This window comes from Enhydra lutris, unplaced genomic scaffold (genome assembly GCF_002288905.1).
Source record: "Enhydra lutris kenyoni isolate GAN:26980312 unplaced genomic scaffold, ASM228890v2 scaffoldscaffold1, whole genome shotgun sequence".
Taxonomy (NCBI): domain Eukaryota; kingdom Metazoa; phylum Chordata; class Mammalia; order Carnivora; family Mustelidae; genus Enhydra; species Enhydra lutris.
In genome coordinates, this window is record NW_019154085.1 from 46,897,914 (window position 1) to 46,908,924 (window position 11,011).

The following is an 11,011-nucleotide window of genomic DNA, read 5'->3' on the forward strand; positions in this document are numbered from 1 at the left end:
ATAGATAGATAGATAGATAGATAGATAGATAGATAGATAGATAGATAGATAAATTGCACATAAAGATGTACTAAAATTGGTCATACACTAGTCATAAATCAAACTCTAACAAATTTCAATTTAAAATTAAAATCCTAATGTGTATGTTCTCTGACCACAGTAGAATTGAGCTAGACATCAATACCAAAAAACAAAACAACAACAACAAAACCCTACAAAATCCCCCAACTGCTTGGACATTAAGCAATAGGATTCTAAATAACCCATGGGACAAAGAAAAACATCTCATCAGACATTAGAAAATATTTTGAACTGAACGCTAATGCAGATATAACATATCAAAACTGTGGGAGGCAGCTAAAGCAGGACTCACAAGCCTGCAGGGGTCAGGGGGCCTTCACATGTTTCTTGGGTAGATTCAGGCCCAGAGTCCCTCAGCAAGCTGCAGGTTCGCCAGGCTGACCCTCAGGACTCACGTTTGCCTGGAGACCAGCCCAGTGGATGTGAGCCAGCATCTGAGGCTCTGCCAGAGCAGGGCTGTCTCCTGTTGACCCCTGAACCCTGGTTCAATCCAGCAGCACCAGGGGGTTGGAGAGACATGGAAAACTCAGGGAGGTGGTTGGATGTGTGCATCTGAAGAGGGGTCAGGCAAGAAAAATGAATGCATCACTTGTGAACACAAAGTCATGGCAATGGAGGAGATCAACAGGCTGGATAGAAAGGGGGAGAAGGAGATGGAGGAGTGGGAGAGAAGTCTGGAACTCTGGACAGGCCTTCTAGAATCCTGCCCTCACTGCCAGAGGCAGTGGGAGACCCAGGTCCTGAGCCTTGTGGGGACACCACAGGGCACTTCCCAATTCCCCACCAGCCTCCTCGGCATTCACCTTCCTGAATCTGCCATCAGTTAGAATGAGGGTTCTGCTTTTCATTTTCCCAAATGCGTTGCCATGATTTCTCTGTCTTCCACCCTTCCAGAAGGGCTTAGGTCTCTTTCATTTACCTTTACCGTTATGTTAGTGCCATTTCAGGAGGAAGAAAAGATAAATGCATGAACCTCACAGACAGAACGCTGAGAAAAGATGGTCCAAAGATAAAAGTGGGTACACTTTTTATAATCCTACTTATGCAACTTCTTAAACAGGCGCCCCAAAACTGGCAGAATAAGCACATTACTTAGCAAGATAGAGCCAAAAGTATCAAATAGCACAAAACAGCTAAGAGAGCTGGAAGAGGTTGGGAATGGAGAGGAAAACCTGCTGATTTCCTAAATAAGTTTTGTAAATAGATCTGACTCTTTGAAACTGTGCTCATATTTAAAGATTTTTTTAAAAAATTACCAAATGGAGGCACCTGGGTGGCTCAGTCATTAAGCGGCTACCTTTGGCTGGGGTCATGATCCTAGAGTCTTGGGATCAAGCCCCGCATCAGGCTCCCTGCTCAGCGGGAAGCCTGCTTCTCCCTTTCCCACTCACCCTGCTTGTGTTTCCTCTCTCGCTGTGTCTCAAATAAATAAAATCTTAAAAAAATAAAAATAAAAAATTACCAAATGGTTCGGGTAAATAAGTAAATAAATAAAAAGACCTTCAGTTTGCTCATTAAAATTAACATTTGTCAAACCAACAGAAAAACAGGTGAATGAGAGATCTCCACTTTTGGCAACATGGTGGACGGAACTCCCTCCCATTAGAAATCACTGAGAAACTTAGGATAAATAACAAACTTCAGAATAAAATAAGAGAATGTCTGAGGAAGGGGAGAAAAAGCATCAGGAAGAGCTGAATCCAAGAGGCAAGCCCACCAGGGAGAAAGCTGCAGGCATATGTTGACACCAGAAACATGGTGAAGCGGATCTCACCCGCTAAATGGAGGGCCAAGGCATGGCCTCAAGCACAAGGTTGGAACTTGAACCAAACCACCACAAAGAGTTCAATCCTTTAACGCTAGAACCCCGGAGCATGGAAGGCTGGGAGAAAGCCATCTGTCATCAGAGGGACACAGGGGACTTACTCTGAAGGATCTCAGCCTCATGTGGTGAAAAAGCCAGTGTTTCTGAGAACTCGAGGCCACAGACCTGTCTTCATGCAGCTTTGTGTTTCAAATTTGCAATACCTGCATGATCAGTGAAACCTGAGTTTGAGAAGTCAGCTCAGAGTGTGTCTCGGCTGTTTGCAACTATAGGACATCATCACAAACACAAATACAAATCCTCCTTAGAAACAGCTTCCTCTTCTCAGATCCCCACAGATGAAGATCAGTCAAAGGTGAGCTCACAATTACATATTACCCAAACACCACAGAAGCAATTCACTGTGAGCAAGAGTTGGGAAAAGGAAAAGAAAAGAGAACTAGAATTAGATCCTAATCCTGGACAATCAAGGATTTCAGATACTGAAATCACCAGATACAGATCATAAAATATGCATGCCTAAAATGCTTAGAGAAATAAACAGGAATGAGAAATAATGCTGTAAAATATGGAGGGGGGAACCATGTAGAACGTTCAGAAATAAAAATGTGACCATTCAAACTTTAAAACTTAGCAGACATGTTAATCAGCAAATTAAATGAAGCTGAGTAGAGAATTAATGAACTGGAAAACGTATTGGAAAAAATTACTCAGAATGGTCCCACAGAGACAACATGATAAAAACATAAAACCAAGATTAAGAGTCATGCACCATGAAAGAATTCACTAATTCATCATGGCAGAAATTTTAACACATTGCTCACTAATTGAAAGCCCAAACTGACATAATTAACAAGGATGTAGATGGTCTAAACACGATAATCATGAACTAATGAACACATGTGCTCTCTTCTTCTTGTAAATTAGAGAAACACATTCTTTTCTAACACATATGGAAAATCTACAATATTCTACCATTTTGTAGGTCACAAAACAACTCCTAATAAATGTCAAAGACTCTGTACCAAATGCATCTTGTAATTTGAAGATAATTAAAAATCAATAAAAGACCATTAAAAAAAACCTGTGTTTAGAAAAATTAAAAATAAGCTTCTAAATAATTAATACACAAAGAAGAAATCATGATGGAGATATAAATAAACTTAGTAGTGAATGATAATGAAAAGACTACTAGCAACACTTGGAGCATTTCCATGTTCAGCCATGATGGGAGTTATAGGACCACACTTAAACTCCTCCTATAAACAATAAACTAGCAAACCTGGACAAAATGTATGAAAATAACTGTCTTTAGACACTGGACAGCAGGCCATGCAGAACTGTGATCCCTGAGAGAAGGGAAACATACAAGAGAAACCCTACAATCACTCCAAATCCGCCCAGAGGCAATTTCCAGACCTCAGGGTTTGGATGGTAGGACGCCAATAGCTCAGCAGCTCTGATGAGTTGAGGAGATGGAGGCTAGAGTTTGAGTAGTTTGAGGCAGCTGGAAATTGTGGGTCAGAGTTCTGGAAGGGAAAGAGCGGCTAAGTAGCAAAGGTCAAGATATTGCATAGGAGTGCCTTGAGTCTTTGTAGAGGATGCGTCCATCCCCATGTAGTGCAGGCAAGGAAGACACAGGGATTCCCAAAGCTCACATCAAATAAGAAGGTTATCTGTACCATAATAGTTCTCTTGATCCTCCATTCCAGACATTCAGTGGATATCCCAAAGAAATCACACTTGAGTAGTGGGCTTAACCATCCCTCTGACATCTGCTCCAGAGAAACTCTTAAAATCAGGACTTCAAGGATCAAAAGAGCTCAAGTAATTTACTACCTGCCAAAACAAAGCCCAACATGCTTTCAGGGAAGAAAGCATAATTTAGACACTCCACAATGTAGAAGTGTCTAGAACCCAATTAAAAGAAAAATTGGGGCACCTGGGTGGCTCGGTCCATTAAGCATCTGCCTTCAGCTCAGGTCATGATCTTAGGATCCTGGGATGGAGCCCCGTGTCAGGCTCCCTGCTCAGCAGAGGAGTCTGCTTTTCCCTCTCCCCCTACCCCTCCCCTGCCTCGTGTGCACTCTCTCTCTCAAATAAATAGTCTTTTTTTAAAAATTACTACACATGCCAAGAAGCAGGAAAAGATGATCTATAACCAGGAGAAAAATTAGTCAGTCGGAACTTGAGTTTTCTTACAATAGTTAAAGAAGCTGATTTAATAGTTTAAGAATCTACTTACCAAAAAAAGCAGGAGACTTTTCACAAGTGAGCCCTAACATATACTCAAAAAAACCAGTTAATTCCAATCTTATACAAACTCTTTAAGAGAACAGGAAAGAGGGAGACAGGGGTAGAGAGATTATGACCTTGGCATCAAATCAGACAAAAAAATTGGAGAAATGAAGATCAGACATTGATCTCACTAATGAACATAGATATAAAAGTCCAAAACATTAGCAAGAAGGCCCAGCAGCAAATAAAAAGGTTAATGCAGTAGGCTTATTCTAAAAATACCAATATGGATATATATGCAATTTAACATAGGACCTCTATTAATATAATTCACCACATATCAGATTAAAGGAGAAATAGCCAAATGAGGTTCTCAATAGTTGCTGAAAAGGCATTCAATAATTCTCAAAATCTGTTTATGATAAAACTCTTGGCAATAATGAGAAATAAAAGAAATCTTTACTCTCATAACAGGCACCTACTAAAAGCCTACCCAAATATCAGACTTAATCGTAAAATATTAGGAACACTTTCTTTAAATTCAGAAACAAGTTTAGGATGCCTGTCATCACTTCTATTTCACATTGGAACAGTGGTGCTAGCCAGAGTGATAAGGCAGGAAAAAAAACAACAATGACAAAATATGGATTGGAAATGAAGAAACCCAATTTGTCATCACTTGCAGTCTATTTGCTTATCTACACAGAAATCAAGAGGATCCACAGATAAATTATTCAACTTAGTAGGAAGGTGACACAAAGTTGCTAGATACAAACCATGTTGGAATACACGAGAGATAAATAGTTAAAAAAAAATTTTAAGGTGCATTTAAAAGATAATCCAAAGCGTATAGTACCTTTATCATAATAAATGTCACAACAGATGCATATAACTTTTATGAGGAAATTTTTAGCCTTCACAAATATATAGAAAACCTAAATAAATGAACTATAACCTACACATGGAAAAATTTCGATATCTTTAAGATGTTTATTTTCACTCAAATGAATAAAAAATTCAATGTATAGTCAAATGAAATCTCAACCAGATTTTTTATGAAAGTGTTGTTGAAAATTCCTTTGGAAGAGTGAGATGCTATTAATACCAATGACCCATCTGAAGAAACACAAGAGGGTAGAAGACAACATGTCCTCCTGGAATCAAGACTTAACATAAAGGTACAGTAACTAATATGGGGTGGCCAGGACAAGGTAAGTCACCACCCGTGTAATAGAAGGGATCCCAAAAGAGACTTACACAGACACAGCCCTTCTGAGAGTGGGCAAAGGGGGCTTTGCAGGTCTGTGGGAAGGGGAAGGAGTACTGAAGCTCTGTTACTGAGAAAACCTGTGATGGCCTGAATTTTGGGACCCCATATTCCTAACCCAAACCCTACCCCCAGTGGGAAGGGATTAGGAAGTGGGGAACACTGGTATATGGTCAGGCATAAATGAGCTCAGAGGGTGGGCCTCATGAATGGGATTAGTGCCCTTATAAAGGTCCCAAGAGAGCATGCTTCCTCTCTCCAATGCAGAGTTGGCCGTCTGCAACCTAGAAGTAAGCTCTTGCCAGAACCTGGCCCTGCCGGTGCCCTGATCTTGGACTTCCAGTCTCAGAACTATGAGAAATCACTGTCTGTTTACAAGCCACCCGGTCTATGGTATTCTGTTACAGCAACCCAGACAGACGAAGACAACTGGCTAGCCATATGGAAAAACACAAAATTAGATTCCTCCTCCAAACCAAATCAAATTCCATGCATACTCAAGACCTAAATGTGAACAACAGTTTTGGAAGATAAAATAATGAAGAAAAGTGGTATCTCCATATTCTCCTTCGAGGATTCAACCCACAGAAGGTACCAAAAGGAAAAGTCCAGACATCAAGATACCATTAATAGGTGAAGAAGAGTTCACCCCCCTGGAGATGTCTGCAGCACATCTAACTGACAAGGGTTCATATGCAGAACACACAAAGAACACATAAAAATCAAACAACAACAAAAAAGAACACCAAAAAAATAGCCAAAAGTTATGTCTGAGGGTGAAAAGGCCCAGCCTGCAACCGTGAGACATGCAGCAAGGACAGAGAGGACAAGGGAGCCAGGCGACAGTGGTCATGCACGTGGATGAGGAAGTAACCGTCGATAAGGACCACGGGAGAGGGAGACCTGGAGCCACGAGTCAGGGTCTCCGGGGAAGGAGGGGGTTGAACCCATTCACTCGGTGAAGATGTGCTGAGGACCTGCCGTGGGCAGGTTACAGGGGACACAGGGGACACAGGGGATGGGGCTGGCCCCTCAGTGAATACTGACGACTTCACATTTCTGCGTAAACACTGAGTGTGGGCAGGAAGCTCAAGGAAAAGCCAAACCTCTACGGACACATGGATGGGCAAAGGCGTTCTGAGACCCAGGACTGGCCCCCCGCGCAAACCCACACCAAGCACTGCGGCTTCCCCAGCGTCCCTCACCTGGCGCCCATCTACCCCCCAGGCCAGCAGCACCGCCTGGAACGGAGCACCCACACGGCACCTCTCCCTGAAACACTGATTTTCCCTCGAGTGTTGGGGAAAAACAGAACTCATCTTTCTTAGTCTTACAAGAGATGTACATTAGAGCCCATGCCGAGCCCGCCCCGGGGCCCCTGCAGGCTCGCTCTTGAGGCCCATGAAACAGAGGACATAGCCTGCTGGTGGGTCACCCCCATGGTGAAGGGCAGGGGAGAGGCCTCACCAATGACCTCAGGCCCCTAACAATCCTTCTAGAGGCTGGGGTGGGGGTTGGCCCAGAAACAGCCCGGAGGAGGTCGGCATGATAGCAGGGCCCTCCGGGGTTTCTGGGCTTGTGGGCTCAGTGGGGCCCGTGGAGGGAAGACATTCCAGGATGCAAGGCTACAGAAGATGACCCAGGTGTGAGTCTGCAGAACCACCACACGGACCCATGGGACCTCCATCCGCTCCTAGCCGCCCACCCCCACAGAGGGCATGGCCGCCACACCCCCAGGGCCGGGCTCCCCAGACACGGGAGAAGACGTGTGGTGAGAGTGAGAGCGCCAGTGTGGACGTTAGCACCCCACGTCCTGGAGGAGCAGGACGGGACTACATGGACCCCGCACCCAGCCCTCCAGACCTCCCCCGCCCCGTGCTGGGCTCCACCTGGAAGCCCACTCTGACCCTGGGAAACCAGGGGTGGCGTGCTCAACCCCCCAACCCCCCGCCACAGGCATCCCCAGCAGGAAGGGGCCCTCAGGGCCTGCCACATACACCAGGAGAGTGAAAAGCCTCGAAGGTGAAGACTGTAGGGAACCAGCAGGGAGCTCGAAATAAACCACAGAGCAGAAGAAGAAACAAGCAAATGAACAGGAAACACCTCTAGGAACACTCAGAATGTAGTGTGCTTCCAAAACAGGAAGAGGATGCTGTGAAATGGGAACAGTTAGGGACAAGGAAGAGGGAGCTCTTAGAGATGGACACGTAAGTGCTGAAACACATGATCCCAAAAAGAACTCAAAAAGGAAGCCCAGAACTTGCCCAGAAAATAGGACATAAACAAGGAGACACGACATACGAGAGGAAAAAAAACAAGACCAAGACAAGACAACCAGCGCCTAACACCAAGGAAGAAAACAGAAAGTGTAAGGGGTGGATGGCTGCTCATAACACGTGGGCCCACAGGCCAGGACGTTGACACCGAGACGTGCCACCAGACATACCACAGACCCAGGGCAAGGACCGAGCCGAGACCCCATCCCACAGCCAAGGACTCAGCCCCATTTCCAGGAAGTCGCCCAGGAAGCCAAGAAAGGAGAAGCTCTGTGTCCAAGAAACAGAGCCATCCGGCCCGGGGTTGTGGACAGCAGGGGGCAGCTGGGGGGGACACAGGTTGGAAGAGGCTCCCGGGTGTGGGTGCCAGGAAAGAGGGGACTTGGCAGAAGAGAGCACATGACAGAGAGCTGGGGAAATCAAATGTTCCAGAGGTCTGTCCTACCTAAGGTCAGAGCTCACGCAAAGAAGAGCAGGCCCTAAGTTCTCTCCTTGGGTCTGGGTCCGGTGACCACGTCCCTGCTCATCCTGTCACCCTCCGGGCACCAGGGACCTGTGGCCATGTGGCAGAGAGTGAGGACCAGGTGACACGGAGCAGCTGAGTCACCCCAGGCCCCAGTCCCACCCACGACGGCCCCTCAGAAGCTTTGTCCCCATAGACCCATAGGCCTTGGACAGTGATGGCCCCGCCCTGCCCCTTACCATCCCGGCCGATCTGATGACAGATGGGGAAGGAAACTGAGGCCCACCTGAACTCTCCTGGCAGGACTGAGACCCAAGAGCGGGAACAGGGCTCCTGACACCCCTCCAAGTTCCTCCTGGGCACCATCAGCCTCTCTCCTAGAGGCCGAAGGCCAGACTCTAGGGACAGGGGCCTTCAGGGGCCCGAGGGCCCTTCCCACCCCATCCCTAGCACTGCATTTCAGGACTGGCACCTGCCCCAGGACCTGCTGGGCCCTGAATGGGAGATGTGAAGACACAAAGACAACCTGCACATGCCCAGGGTGGCAGCCGCTCTCTCCGGGCCCATGGGAAATGAACCGCTTGGGCTAAAGCAACTGGTTTGGCTGGGCACCCACTGTGTGTGAGGCCCTGCACTGGCTGGGGTGGGCGGGGACAGGGGGGATGGAGGGGTAGAACGGGGATTTGAAGGGGCAGATGGGGCAGAGGATTTGGTCAAGGGGTGGAAGAGTGGGAGGGAGTGGGGGTGGGTGGAGGGGGAGGAGGGGGGGGGGGGGGGGGGGGGGGGGGGAGGTGAAGGAGCAGGGGTAGGTGCCGCTGTGGGGTGGAGATGTGTGGAGTAGAGGAGTAAGGGAGAGAGCAGGCTGGAAGGTAGGGTAGGGGGCAGGTCGGGGCTAGGGGTAGAGGGTGGGCTGGAGGGGTGCGATGAAGTGAAGGGGTGGGGTGGGGGGCAGACTGGAAGTGGAGGTACAGGAGTAAGGTAGAGGAGTGAGTTGGGGTAGAGGAATGAGGCAGAGGAGTGAGGTGGGGTACAGGAGTAGGGTAGGGTGGGAGGGGGTACAGGAGTAGGGTGAGGTAGAGGAGTAGGGTAAGGGGCAGGTTGGGGGCAGGTTGAGAATGGGATAGAGGGGTGGGGTGGAGGAGTGGGGGGTAGAGCAGGGTGGAGGGCAGGTTGAGGGTTGGAGTGGGGGTTGCTGAGGCCGCAGAAAGTCTGGGGTCTAGGGAGCCTTCGCCTACAGATCTGAGAAGCCGTGGGGGGGCACCACCTGCCTGGCTGGGGTCATAGGAGCACCCCAGGAGGTCTCCCAATTCTGCAGCCAATAAATGTTGACTTTCTTCCCCCAGACCACTGCCCACCAGGGCTGGAGGAACACCTTGGGGGCTGCAGGCAGCTTCAAGGTGGCAGAATCTGGGGGGTGTGGGGACTTCCTGTGGAGGTTGGGTGGAAGGCTCCAGAGAGGGAAGAGGATGAGGTGGGAACAAAAACAATGAGGGCACGTGTGTGAAGGGGGTGCATGTGGAGGTGCGTGAGAGCATGTCAGTGTGTAAAACTGTAAGAGTATGTGGGGGGTTGTGTGTGTGTGTGTGTGTGTGTGTGAGAGCACGTGTGTGGGTGTGTGGCTGTATGTGTAAGCTAGTTGTAAGTGCGAGAGAGGGTGAGGCTGGGTGAGTGGATATGAGCACGCGTGCGTGTGTAACAACGCGTATGAGTGTGTGTAAGACTGGAGGGGTAAGAGTCTGTGAGTGTGCGTGGGGGAGTGTGTGAGACTGAGTGTAAGGGACTGCATGTGTGTGGGTGTGCCCCGGGTGACCGATGTGAGGCCGGCTGAGAAGGAAGAGCAGGAGGTCGGGGGCGGGGGGACTGGCTGGCCCTCCTGGCACCCCGGCACATCCCCACCCCTTCCAAATGGGGGGGGCAGCCACACAGCAGGTCAGGATTATTAGGAGATTAAACGCAGGGGGCAGAGGCTCTCCAGAGCAACAGCCCCTCCTCTCAGATGCCCAGCCACCCAGGCGGCCCATAAATCCTGATCCATCCCAGGGATGGCATCTAGTGAGGCCTCCGGGGCTGGCAAGGGGCTCACGAGGGGCTCAGATTACAAAACCACAGAGGAAGCTGGCTGAGGGCCGGGGACATGACCACAGAGGCACACAGGAAGGGCTGGAGAGGAACCCAGAGGGGTCAGGGGGCTCAGCCTCTGCTGTGCCCTCCACTCTTCCAGTATCCCCTCCACTCCCAGTGCAATGACCCCTTTGCTGAGTCCCTGAGCTGGGGGTAGCGTCCCAAGCCAGAACCCTCATAGTGTTCAGGAGTTAAACTGCAAACCTGCTCGGTCAGGTGGGGCAGTGAATCATGTGCCCACAACCCCGACCCTTACCCTCTGCCTGCTTCCCCAGCCCTGCCTATGGGGTGAGGCCCACAGCTAACGGGACAGAACAGGGTATTGAACAGACCCACCTGCCTGGCTCTGCCCTGGGCACCCCAGCCAAGCCAAGAGGTTTGGGGGCAGGGTGTGGTCCAGCCCCAACCGAGCTGTGTGATGCTCCTGGGTGTGGATGGGGAGAGGAGGGCAGTAGAGGTGGGAGGTGGTGGGGGTCCACTCCTTTGATCTAAGAACCCTAAATGGGACAGTGCTCCAGGAAGCATTCAGGATTGGGCAGGAGGGTGAGCATGGGCTCATCCTGGGGGTCACTAGCTGCTGCATGACCCCTATCCCACCAGTCTCCACCCCAGGGGTGGCTGCTCAGACCCCTCCCCACTCTTAGAAGTAGGGGTCTCAGGCATGGAGGGCTGTGTCTTGATCCTTAAAGGCCAGGGCGTGGTTCCCAAAGCTGGTAGCCCCTCCTCGGTCCCCAGTCAGG